An 11514-nucleotide genomic window follows, 5' to 3' on the forward strand; every position below is an offset into this window, starting at 1 on the left:
CTCTACCTTGCTGCACCATCAATCGAAGCCAATATGTCATTTTTCACACCCTCCAAAATGTGGAATTGACCAAAAACAGTGTCTGTATTGATCAAATAACCTGTGAACACAGGCGGCAACTATGGTTTAGTGGATGACACCCTGTCGCCCTCCTGAGGGGTTGAAAGTTGTAATTTAAAGGTGTCATCCAAATATGAGTCACAGATGAGATTAGCCTGTGTTCTCTGCACGCCCTCTGTCCCTTTCCCTCTCTCCCTCCCTCCCTTCCCCAGTGACTGCCCCTCAGCTTCCCTCCCTCCCTCCCTCCCTCCCTCCCTCCCTCCCTCCCTCCCTCCCTCCCTCCCTCCTCCCTCCCTCCCTCCCCTAGTGCCTGCCTCCCAGCTTCTCTCCCTCCTCTCTTCTCTCTCCCTCCTCTCTGCTCTCTCTCTCCCTCTCTCGCTCCCTCCTTCTCCCCTTAACTCCCTTCTCCACTGCCTCCCTCCCAGCTTCTTTCCCTCTTGCTCCATCCCTCCCTCCGTCTCTGTCTCCCCCTCCCAAACTTTTCTCTGTGCGTTGACCCTGTCCCCTCCCTCGCTCCACCTGTGTGTGACTGTGTGACTTCAGCATTAGAGGAGGGAGGTAGAGAGGAAGCAGAGATGTATAGAGAGGGGAGAGAGCTGAGAGGAGGGAGAGATAGGGAGACAGAGAGGAGGGCGAGAGAGAGCAGTGAGGAGAGAGAGAGAGAGAGCAGTGAGGAGGGGGAGAGAGAGCAGAGAGGAGGGAGAGAGAGAGCAGAGAGGAGGGAGAGAGTGAGAGCAGAGAGGAGGGAGAGAGTGAGAGCAGAGAGGAGGGAGAGAGAGAGCAGAGAGGAGGGAGAGAGAGAGCAGAGAGGAGGGAGAGAGAGAGCAGAGAGGAGGGAGAGAGAGAGCAGAGAGGAGGGAGAGAGAGAGCAGTGAGGTGTCTAGCACTTAAATTGCCTGTTTATTTCCAGTCATCGCATCAATTACACTGTGTGTGTGTGTGTGTGTGTTTGTGCATGCGTGTGTGTTGAAGGGGGAGCCAGTGTGTGGCAGCCCTGAGATCGGCAGCAGAATCTCTCCTCTCAGGGGAGAAGGGGCGTGTCTGTGCTGTGTGACAGGCTGCAGTGATTAGTAGAGCTCAGCGGACAGCATTTATCCAACTCAGCCGAGGGCATGAACAATTTTTGCCTGCAACTCTGCAATTTGTCTCCCTACACATCATATAGGGACAAATGGGGTTTGTGCACTTTTCAGTCATGTGTATTCTTATAGGGTTACATGTATGACTGGTAATGTTCTTTTTCTCATGTACTTAGCTACATATATTTTTACGTAAGAACATGTTGATAATTTATTGTTGCTACTATAGTATTATTACAGTGTTACTACACAGGTATAAGAGCAAGTAAATGCAAAGGGAAGTGGATCTTCTGACTTACATCCTGTGACAGAAGGAGATGACAGGAGCTGAACCCATCATCTGAGAAGGAAGGTGCATTAGGGATTCTTAATGAATACTACTTAATTACTTTGCTGAGTGCAATCATTCAGCACATTGGCAAGTGATGATGCCTGTTATTAGGGGGTGAAAAAACAGCTGATATGCTAAAGGCCCAGTGCAGTCAAAACATATTTTCCTGTGTTTTCTATAAACACTATGAGGTTGGAATAATGATGATAATTCCCTTTTAGTGTGAGAGCTGTTTCAAAAGACGACCTGACATTTCAGCCTGTTTTGGTGGGAGAGATTTTTGGCCGAGCTGGTGACATCATCAGCAGGTAAATGAGTTAATAGACCATAGAGAGTTACAAACCTTTGGCAATAACGACTAGTTTTCAGGTTCCCCCTCCCCACTCAGACCCCTCCCAAACAGTCTTAGCAAAATTCTTGTTTGAGAAATGTCTCTTTGTAAAGAAGCTAGGGTTTGACAGCATTGTGTTTGAACCCTGTCTTGAAAACTTCAAAACAAGCAGTGCTTTTAATCAACTAGTGAATAGCCAATCATAGACAGAGATGGTCTTCAGAAACAGCTCAGTCCTGTAAGATAGAGGAAACATGCTCATTAGATTAGAATAACTTGTCCTCGTGCCAACTTGATCGCTTATTGATCACATGCTTGGAGCAAAGCAATCACAGGCTGATTATTTTAGTAGGGGGATGGTCTCTTCAATCACAAATCTTACTGGTTGGCTTACCTCTGTCTCACAGGAGGTTGGTGCACCTTAATTGGGGAGGACGGGCTCGTGGTAATGACTGGAGCGGAATGGGTGGAATGATATCAAACACATGGTTTCCATTCACTCCGTTCCAGCCATTATTATGAGCCGTCCTCCCCTCAGCAGCCTCCACTGCTCTGTGTGTACAGTATATTAGCGCGTGGCACATGGATCGTGTGTGTGTGCGTGTGTGTGTGTGTGTGACAGGTTTATTGACCTGTCTTCGTCCCCCAGGGATGCACACACAGCTCTTTTATGACCAGTGAAATAATGAATCATCTGATAATGAACCTGAGACTGTTAATTAGAGTTCCATCACAAGGAGGAATGTTTAAACAGCTCCCCATCTATCACCCCCTCCGTTTCTCTCCTCTTCTATCTCTCCATTCTCATATCCTTTAGAACATGGCCTGTCTTTCCTTCTTGACCCTCAAAACCCACACCCTCGTCATTCCTTGTCCCTCTATTTTCATTCCCTCTTTCTCCTCTCTTCCTCCTCCTCTATTCTCCCTGCTGTCTTTACATGAGTCTCACTGGCTACTCCACTTGGCTCAGTTCGCACCAATATTTGTGTTTCCGACAAAGACTGCTCTCCTGCCGCTATCTCATCACTTAATATTTCTCCCACCTCTTTTGTTCCTCACATCTCCCCCGCAACCACTCTCTCCTTCCCCCCCCGTTCTCCTCTACCTGAATTAGGCACGTCAAAGATCATCCAGTTGAACGTTTAGAGAGGCGACTGATCGGAGAGGGGAATACAGGATGGAACCGTCTGAAGGGCTGAAAATGGTACCGGCACAAAGGGCTGCAGACAGAGCAGGGGGATGGAAATATCATTTTATGGAGAGAAATCCACAGATGAGGAGAAAGGGAGTCAGCGATAATGATTCTGAATGAGTTTAGAGAGAGGTGGAGAGGGTGGGAGACAGAGAGAATGAGAGAGGGTAAAATGAGATGTACTGCATATGTACTGCATATGGGTCTCTTAATTAACTGTGTTAAAAGCTTTCTTATTAGGACTGATGCTCTACAGTGGAGGGAGGAAGAGAAAACACTCTCCTTTAGCTGCACATCCAGCCTAGCCTCACAGACACAGAGAAAAGGGGAGAGACAGGGAATCAGAAGGAAATGTTGTCTTTAGCAGGAAAGAAGAAAAGTCTGAGGCCATCTTTTAATGTCAGTTCATCTAACTTAGTTTATCACTTTGCTCTGTATTTATCCTTTTTTTTTTAAATCTCCCACTCCACTCCCCACCTCTCTCTCTCTTCCTCCCTCCATCCCTCTCTATTTCTCTCTCTCTCTCTCTCTCTCTCTCTCCCTTTCCCTCTCACCCTCTCCCTCCCTCTCTCTCTCTCTCTCTCTCTCTCTCTCTTCCTCCCCTCTCTCTCTCTCTCTCTCTCTCTCTCTCTCTCTCTCCCTTTCCCTCTCACCCTCTCCCTCCCTCTCTCTCTCTCTCGCTCTCTCTCTCTTCCTCCCCCCCCTCTCTCTCTCTCTCTCTCTCTCTCTCTCACTCACTCCACTGCCAGTGAATAGATGTAATGTGTAACACAGTGTTAAAAGTCCAGTCACATCGCAGCGTGTCTGTGTGTGAGAGTATTGTCTGTGTGTCCAATAATTTCAGGTTACTCTCCAGTCACTGATTCATATTAAATCAGAGTGACTAATAAACGGACACACACACACACACACACACAAATCGACGCACACTGTATTGTATTCTTAATTTATGTACTCGACACATAAAGGATTTTACTCTTCTGTAATACCCCCTGGGAATGATATAGGCAGGAAGGAGAGAGTGGAAGAGAAGGCAGACAGAAGGGAAGAGAGGGCTGTGATGCTTCAATTAAGCAACAAGGCCCGAGGGGTGTGGTATATAGCCAACATACCACGGCTAAGGGCTGTTCTTAGGCACAATGCAACGTGGTATATTGGTCATATACCACAACCCCTTGAGGTGCCTTATTGCTATTATAAACGTAATTAGAGCAGTAAAAATAAATGTTTTGTCATACCTGTATACCACGACTGTCAGCCAATCAGCATTCGTGGCTGGAACTACCCAGTTTATAATGGAATTTTAATAATAGAATAAGCTATTAAACACTGAGTAATAAAACCGGCACATCTTCACATTTTACTGCTGACTGTTGACTACCAACTGTCTCTGGGGGGCTGTTCTGCATACAGCACCCACACATCATCCACACATCATCCACACATCATCTCACACATCATCTCACACATCATCCACACATCATCCACACATCATCTCACACATCAGCCACACATCATCTCACACATCATCCACACATCATCTACACATCATCTACACATCATCTCACACATCATACACACATCATCCACACATCATCTCACACATCATCCACACATCATCTACACATCATCTACACATCATCTCACACATCATACACACATCATCCACACATCATCTCACACATCATCCACACATCATCCACACATCATCTCACACATCATCCACACATCATCCACACATCATCTACACATCATCTCACACATCATCCACACATCATCCACACATCATCTCACACATCATCCACACATCATCTCACACATTATCCACACATCATCTCACACATCATCCAGACATCATCCACACATCATCTCACACATCATCCACACATCATCTCACACATCATCCACACATCATCTCACACATCATCCACACATCATCTACACATCATCTCACACATCATCTCACACATCATCCACACATCATCCACACATCATCCACACATCATCTCACACATCATCCACACATCATCTCACACATCATCTCACACATCATCCACACATCATCAACACATCATCCACACATCATCCACACATCATCTCACACATCATCCACACATCATCCACACATCATCTACACATCATCTCACACATCATCCACACATCATCCACACATCATCCACACATCATCCACACATCATCTACACATCATCTCACACATCATCTACACATCATCCACACAGCATCTCACACATCATCTCACACATCATCCACACATCATCTCACACATCATCTCACACATCATCCACACATCATCCACACATCATCCAGACATCATCCACACATCATCCAGACATCATCCACACATCATCTCACACATCATCCACACATCATCTCACACATCATCCACACATCATCCACACATCACCCACACATCACCCACACATCATCTCACACATCATCCACACATCATCCACACATCACCCACACATCACCCACACATCATCTCACATATCATCCACACATCATCCACACATTATCCACACATTATCCACACATCACCCACACATCATCTCACACATCATCCACATATCATTCACACATCATCTCACACATCATCCACACATCATCTCACACATCATCCACACATCATCTCACATATCATCCAGACATCATCTCACACATCATCCACACATCACCCACACATCATCCACACATCATCCACACATCTCACACATCATCCACACATCATCTCACACATCATCCAGACATCATCTCACACATCATCCACACATCATCCACACATCACCCACACATCATCTCACACATCATCCAGACATCATCCACACATCACCCACACATCATCTCACACATCATCCAGACATCATCCACACATCATCTCACACATCATCCACACATCATCTCACACATCATCCACACATCACCCACACATCATCTCACACATCATCCACACATCATCCACACATCATCCACACATCATCCACACATCATCTCACACATCATCCACACATCATCCACACATCATCTCACACATCATCCACACATCATCTCACACATCATCCAGACATCATCCACACATCATCTCACACATCATCTCACACATCATCCACACATCATCTCACACATCATCCACACATCATCCACACATCATCTCACACATCATCCACACATCATCCACACATCATCCACACATCATCCACACATCATCTCACACATCATCCACACATCATCCACACATCATCTCACACATCATCCACACATCATCTCACACATCATCCAGACATCATCCACACATCATCTCACACATCATCTCACACATCATCCACACATCATCTCACACATCATCCACACATCATCCACACATCATCTCACACATCATCCACACATCATCCACACATCACCCACACATCATCCACACATCATCCACACATCATCTCACACATCATCCACACATCATCTCACACATCATCCACATCACCCACACATCATCTCACACATCATCCACACATCATCTCACACATCACCCACACATTATCCACACATCACCCACACATCATCTCATACATCATCCACACATTATCCACACATCACCCACACATCATCTCACACATCATCCACATATCATCCACACATCATCTCACACATCATCCACACATCATCCACACATCATCTCACACATCATCCACACATCATCTCACATATCATCCAGACATCATCCACACATCATCTCACACATCATCCACATATCATCCACACATCATCTCACACATCATCCACACATCATCCACACATCATCTCACACATCATCCACACATCATCTCACATATCATCCAGACATCATCCACACATCATCTCACACATCATCCACACATCATCTCACACATCATCCACACATCATCCACACATCACCCACACATCATCTCACACATCATCCACACATCATCCACACATCATCTCACACATCATCCACACATCATCTCACACATCATCCACACATCATCTCACACATCATCCACACATCATCTCACACATCATCCACACATCATCCACACATCATCTCACACATTATCCACACATCATCCACACATCATCTCACACATCATCCACACATCATCCACACATCATCCACACATCATCTCACAATTCATATGCAGATAGACTGGCTTCAAGCCATATATAGAGAGTTGGGCCAATGTGGTTTCTGTCTGAATGTTCCAAGAGAGCCCCTTTCTCCTCCATCACCGTTGCGAAGTGATAATTGACACTTCCGCGTTGTGCTGTTTATTTCTGATAGTTTTCAAAACCTATGATGATGTCTAGTGAAAGCAGATATGCGATTTGTTGACACTACCACACAGTACAGACTTGGATACACATTCTCCCCAATGCCAATTAATGAATAATCTGTTAAATTTGCTGCTCTGTTTTGTTTGTTTACAGCAGCTCCATTACAATGATTTATATATACACTAGACGACTGATAGGGGGCGCTGTGTTGAAGCCTTCCTCAGCATTGTACAAAATATTTTGGAAGCAATAGAAATGCATTTATTATTCTACTTTCATTTTTGTCACATTTATTATATAACAGATATCTTAATGCCTACTTTTAAATTATATTATGTGAGCTAAACATTAACAAAAAAAAATGATGAAAAAATATAAAACATTTCCCTTAAAGTATAATTTTTTTGTTTTAAATTATATGTGAGCTAAACATAAAAAAACAGAGGAAAAAATATATAACAACATTTCCCTTAAAGTATAGTTTTTTGAGATTACTAATGTTACTGTCCCCACTACAACCTGTAACATGTAATTTTGTGCTTGAAACATTTAATTGAAATACTGTAGAATTCCATTAATTCCTATGGAGGACTGCTCCTACTGGGGAGTGCCAATATGGCTGACCGGGGGCTTCAAAGCCTCAATGGCCAATACATAGCATCAGCAATCCAGGGTTTATATACATCATTGGTCCTTTCATATGGAACTGTCAGATGTGCTTTCGTATTGTTACATTACAAACATTTTGATAATAGAGGCGCTAACATGGCAGCCATTCTAAAACCTGGCTGAGCTCTCTACACTCTTAGAAAAAAGGGTTCTGAAAGGGTTCTTCGGCTGCCCCATAAGAGAACCCTTTTGGGTTCCAGGTAGAACCCGGTGTGGAAAGGGTTCTACCTGGAACCCAAAAGAGTTCTACCTGGAACCAAAAGGGTTATACATGGAACCAAAAAGGGTTCTTCAAAGGGTTCTCGTGTTGGGACAGCTAATGAATCCTTTTAGGTTCTAGATAGCACCTTTTTTTCTAGGAGTGTATGACTCTGGACTGACTAATTCAGACAATCACAACATTATCACATTCACATGTATTCACAATCACATACTGTACACAAGATGCAGAAGACCCACATATAAAACATATGTAAGCATTCACAGCATCTCCATCACACATTTAGAGCACATATACTCAACAAATACCAAAGCAATCTTCCACAAAATCACATTGATAATACCCCTTCACACACGGCCGTACGTGTTAAGGATTGTGTTTGAGCAGCGTTGGGTTCTCCTCAGAATTGACCAGTGCCCCTTCCCTGTCCCTGGTTGACCTCAGTCTCCAATTAGGTGAACCATTGCTCAGGCTGACAGCAATTCCTGCCTCCAACTTATTCTCCAATGAGTTCATGACCCCCTCCTCTCTTCCCTGTCATCTCCCTTTCCCTTTCCTGCTCCCTCTCTCTCCCTCTCTCTCTCCCTCTCTCACTCCCTCTCTCTCTCCCTCTCTCCCTCTCTCTCCATCTGTCACTCCCTCTCTATCTCTCCCTTTGTCACTCCCTCTCTCTCTCCCTCTGTCACTCCCTCTCTCTCTCTCCCTCTGTCACTCCTTCTCTCTCTCCCTCTGTCACTCCTTCTCTCTCTCCCTCTCTCACTCCGCCTCCATCTCCCTTCCATCCCTCACTAAATGATCAATTGAGAGGCAGAGATGAGGTGGTGGCGTGTGCAGAATAGTTAAACTGCTAGAGCAAGGATCACACACACTCTTGAGTCGTGCACGTAGGCACCCCCCCCCCCACACACACACACACACACACACACACACACACACACACACACACACACACACACGCACACACACACACACACACACACACACACACTCACATATTCACATACACCCTCACAGCTATAGCCCTACATGAATGCAGTTTTATTCACACACATATATGTGAATGTTGTTCAAGTCTCTTTCATACTTCCCACTACTTAGAAAGGGTGTTATCACAGGTGTTTCTCACACATCATTGCAGTCCAATGTGAGACATGGGTCTGCATTCTGAATACATTTAAATGTTAATTCTCCAATGTGCTCATCGTTTCCCGCCCGACATGACCCATTACCCATTGGTGCGTTGGCTAAATGCTGTTCACCGTATTAAAAGGTGCATAAATGGCATTTACGTGCATTTACTTCTGCTAAATCTCTGAAGTATGTGAAAAGATTGAAATAGGTCTTACATCAAGACTGTTTCTGCTGTCACACCAATATCTTCCTCCAGAGCTCCGTGTGGTATTATAACTGACACCTGGAAGGGTTCACACTGGAAGTACAACCGTTGGATACAATGATCAGTGAATGGAGGGATAGATGGTCAATTTATTCTCTAGCATTGATTCCCATTAATGCAGTATCTTATTGTGCTTTTCACCATTCATTAATCATCGTAACATGTCATTTTGTCATAATACAAAATCTAACCTGTGACACCTTCTCAAGTTCTAGCAGCATTTTGAACCATGATTGGATGACATTGTCTGTCTTCATTCTAAATGTATGATATATTTATTGTATATTATTATTCTTATTTTTTTTTTATCATCATTTTTTATTTTTGCCTATGTAGAGCTTTGAGATAAGACTGTAATGACAAGCGCTATATAAATGAAATGTATTATTATTTTATATTATTATTGTACTGTATTATTAGTACAGCACTCACACATGCCTGTGTCTGTTTTCTTCACAGACTGTCAGAGACGGAAGCTTCCGCGGAGCACCAAACCACAGGTGTGACTGGAGAGAGATTTCAGCCACTCTGATCAACACAGAGAGGGAGCTGTCTCTACTGACGTCAGAACCGGACGACCTAAAAGAAACTTTCACAAAAGTTTCAAGAACGCTACCCTCAAACAAGCAAGGCTGAAGATATCAAGTCTTTGAAGTGGACTGAGTATCATGTCTTGAGATTGGCCTCAGTTTGTTTTTAGAATATCAACCCTAATGGTTGACGCGGCCAGGGTTTAATGCTCCCAATGCTGTTCATTCAAGAACACATTTCTGTCTTCGTAGAAGATTAAAGTACTTGGTGGGATTAATTTTTGGTAAAGGAACTGAGGTATAGAATGGGGCTACAGGATCTTACCCGAGGCTAAACCCTGATATAGCAACCCACTTCTTATCTTTTTAGATCAGTCAAAAATATATATATATATTCCAGCCCATTCCGCCCAGCTTTGAGAGGGAAATGGACAAGATGATGTGGACTCAGCTGAGAATGTGGAGTCTCAGTTCCGATCTGGATATGGCTTTGAGATCAGACATTCCGGGAATCAACGCGAGGGCTCTACTGGGATAGAGCGCATCCTGGTACTCACACAGCCAGCAGCATTTTCTCTGTGATTCTTTTCATGGAAAAATTCAAGCCCACACAAATGCCTAAGGCAAGTGTACAGTAGGGCTGCCTGCAAGCGTGGTAGTCTGAATCCTCGAGGTGGACTGTTCTTTTCATCCACTGCACCAGGACCCACACGCACCAGGACCCACAAGCACTAGAGGAGACAGACCCACACGGTCCAGGACCCACACGCTGCAGGACCCACACGTTCCAGGACCCACACGTTCCAGGACCCACACACTCCAGGACCCACACACTCCAGGACCCACAAGCACTAGAGGAGACAGACCCACACGTTCCAGGACCCACACGTGCAGGACCCACACACTCCAGGACCCACAAGCACTAGAGGAGACAGACCCACACGTTCCAGGACCCACACGTGCAGGACCCACGCGCTCCAGGACCCACACACTCCAGGACCCACACACTCTAGGACCCACACGCTGCAGGACCCACACGCTCCAGGACCTACACTTTCCAGGACCCACACGTTCCAGGACCCACACACTCCAGGACCCACACGCTGCAGGACCCACACACTCCAGGACCTACATTTTCCAGGACCCACACGTTCCAGGACCCACACACTGCAGGACCCACACGCTGCAGGACCCACACACTCCAGGACCCACACGCTGCAGGACCCACACACTCCAGGACCCACACGCTGCAGGACCCACACGCTCCAGGACCCACACGCTACAGGACCCACACGCTGCAGGACCCACACACTCCAGGACCCACACGCTCCAGGACCCACACACTCCAGGACCTACACTTTCCAGGACCCACACGCTGCAGGACCCACCCACACGCTGCAG

The sequence above is a fragment of the Salmo trutta genome, chromosome 12, assembly GCF_901001165.1.
Source record: "Salmo trutta chromosome 12, fSalTru1.1, whole genome shotgun sequence".
NCBI lineage: Eukaryota > Metazoa > Chordata > Actinopteri > Salmoniformes > Salmonidae > Salmo > Salmo trutta.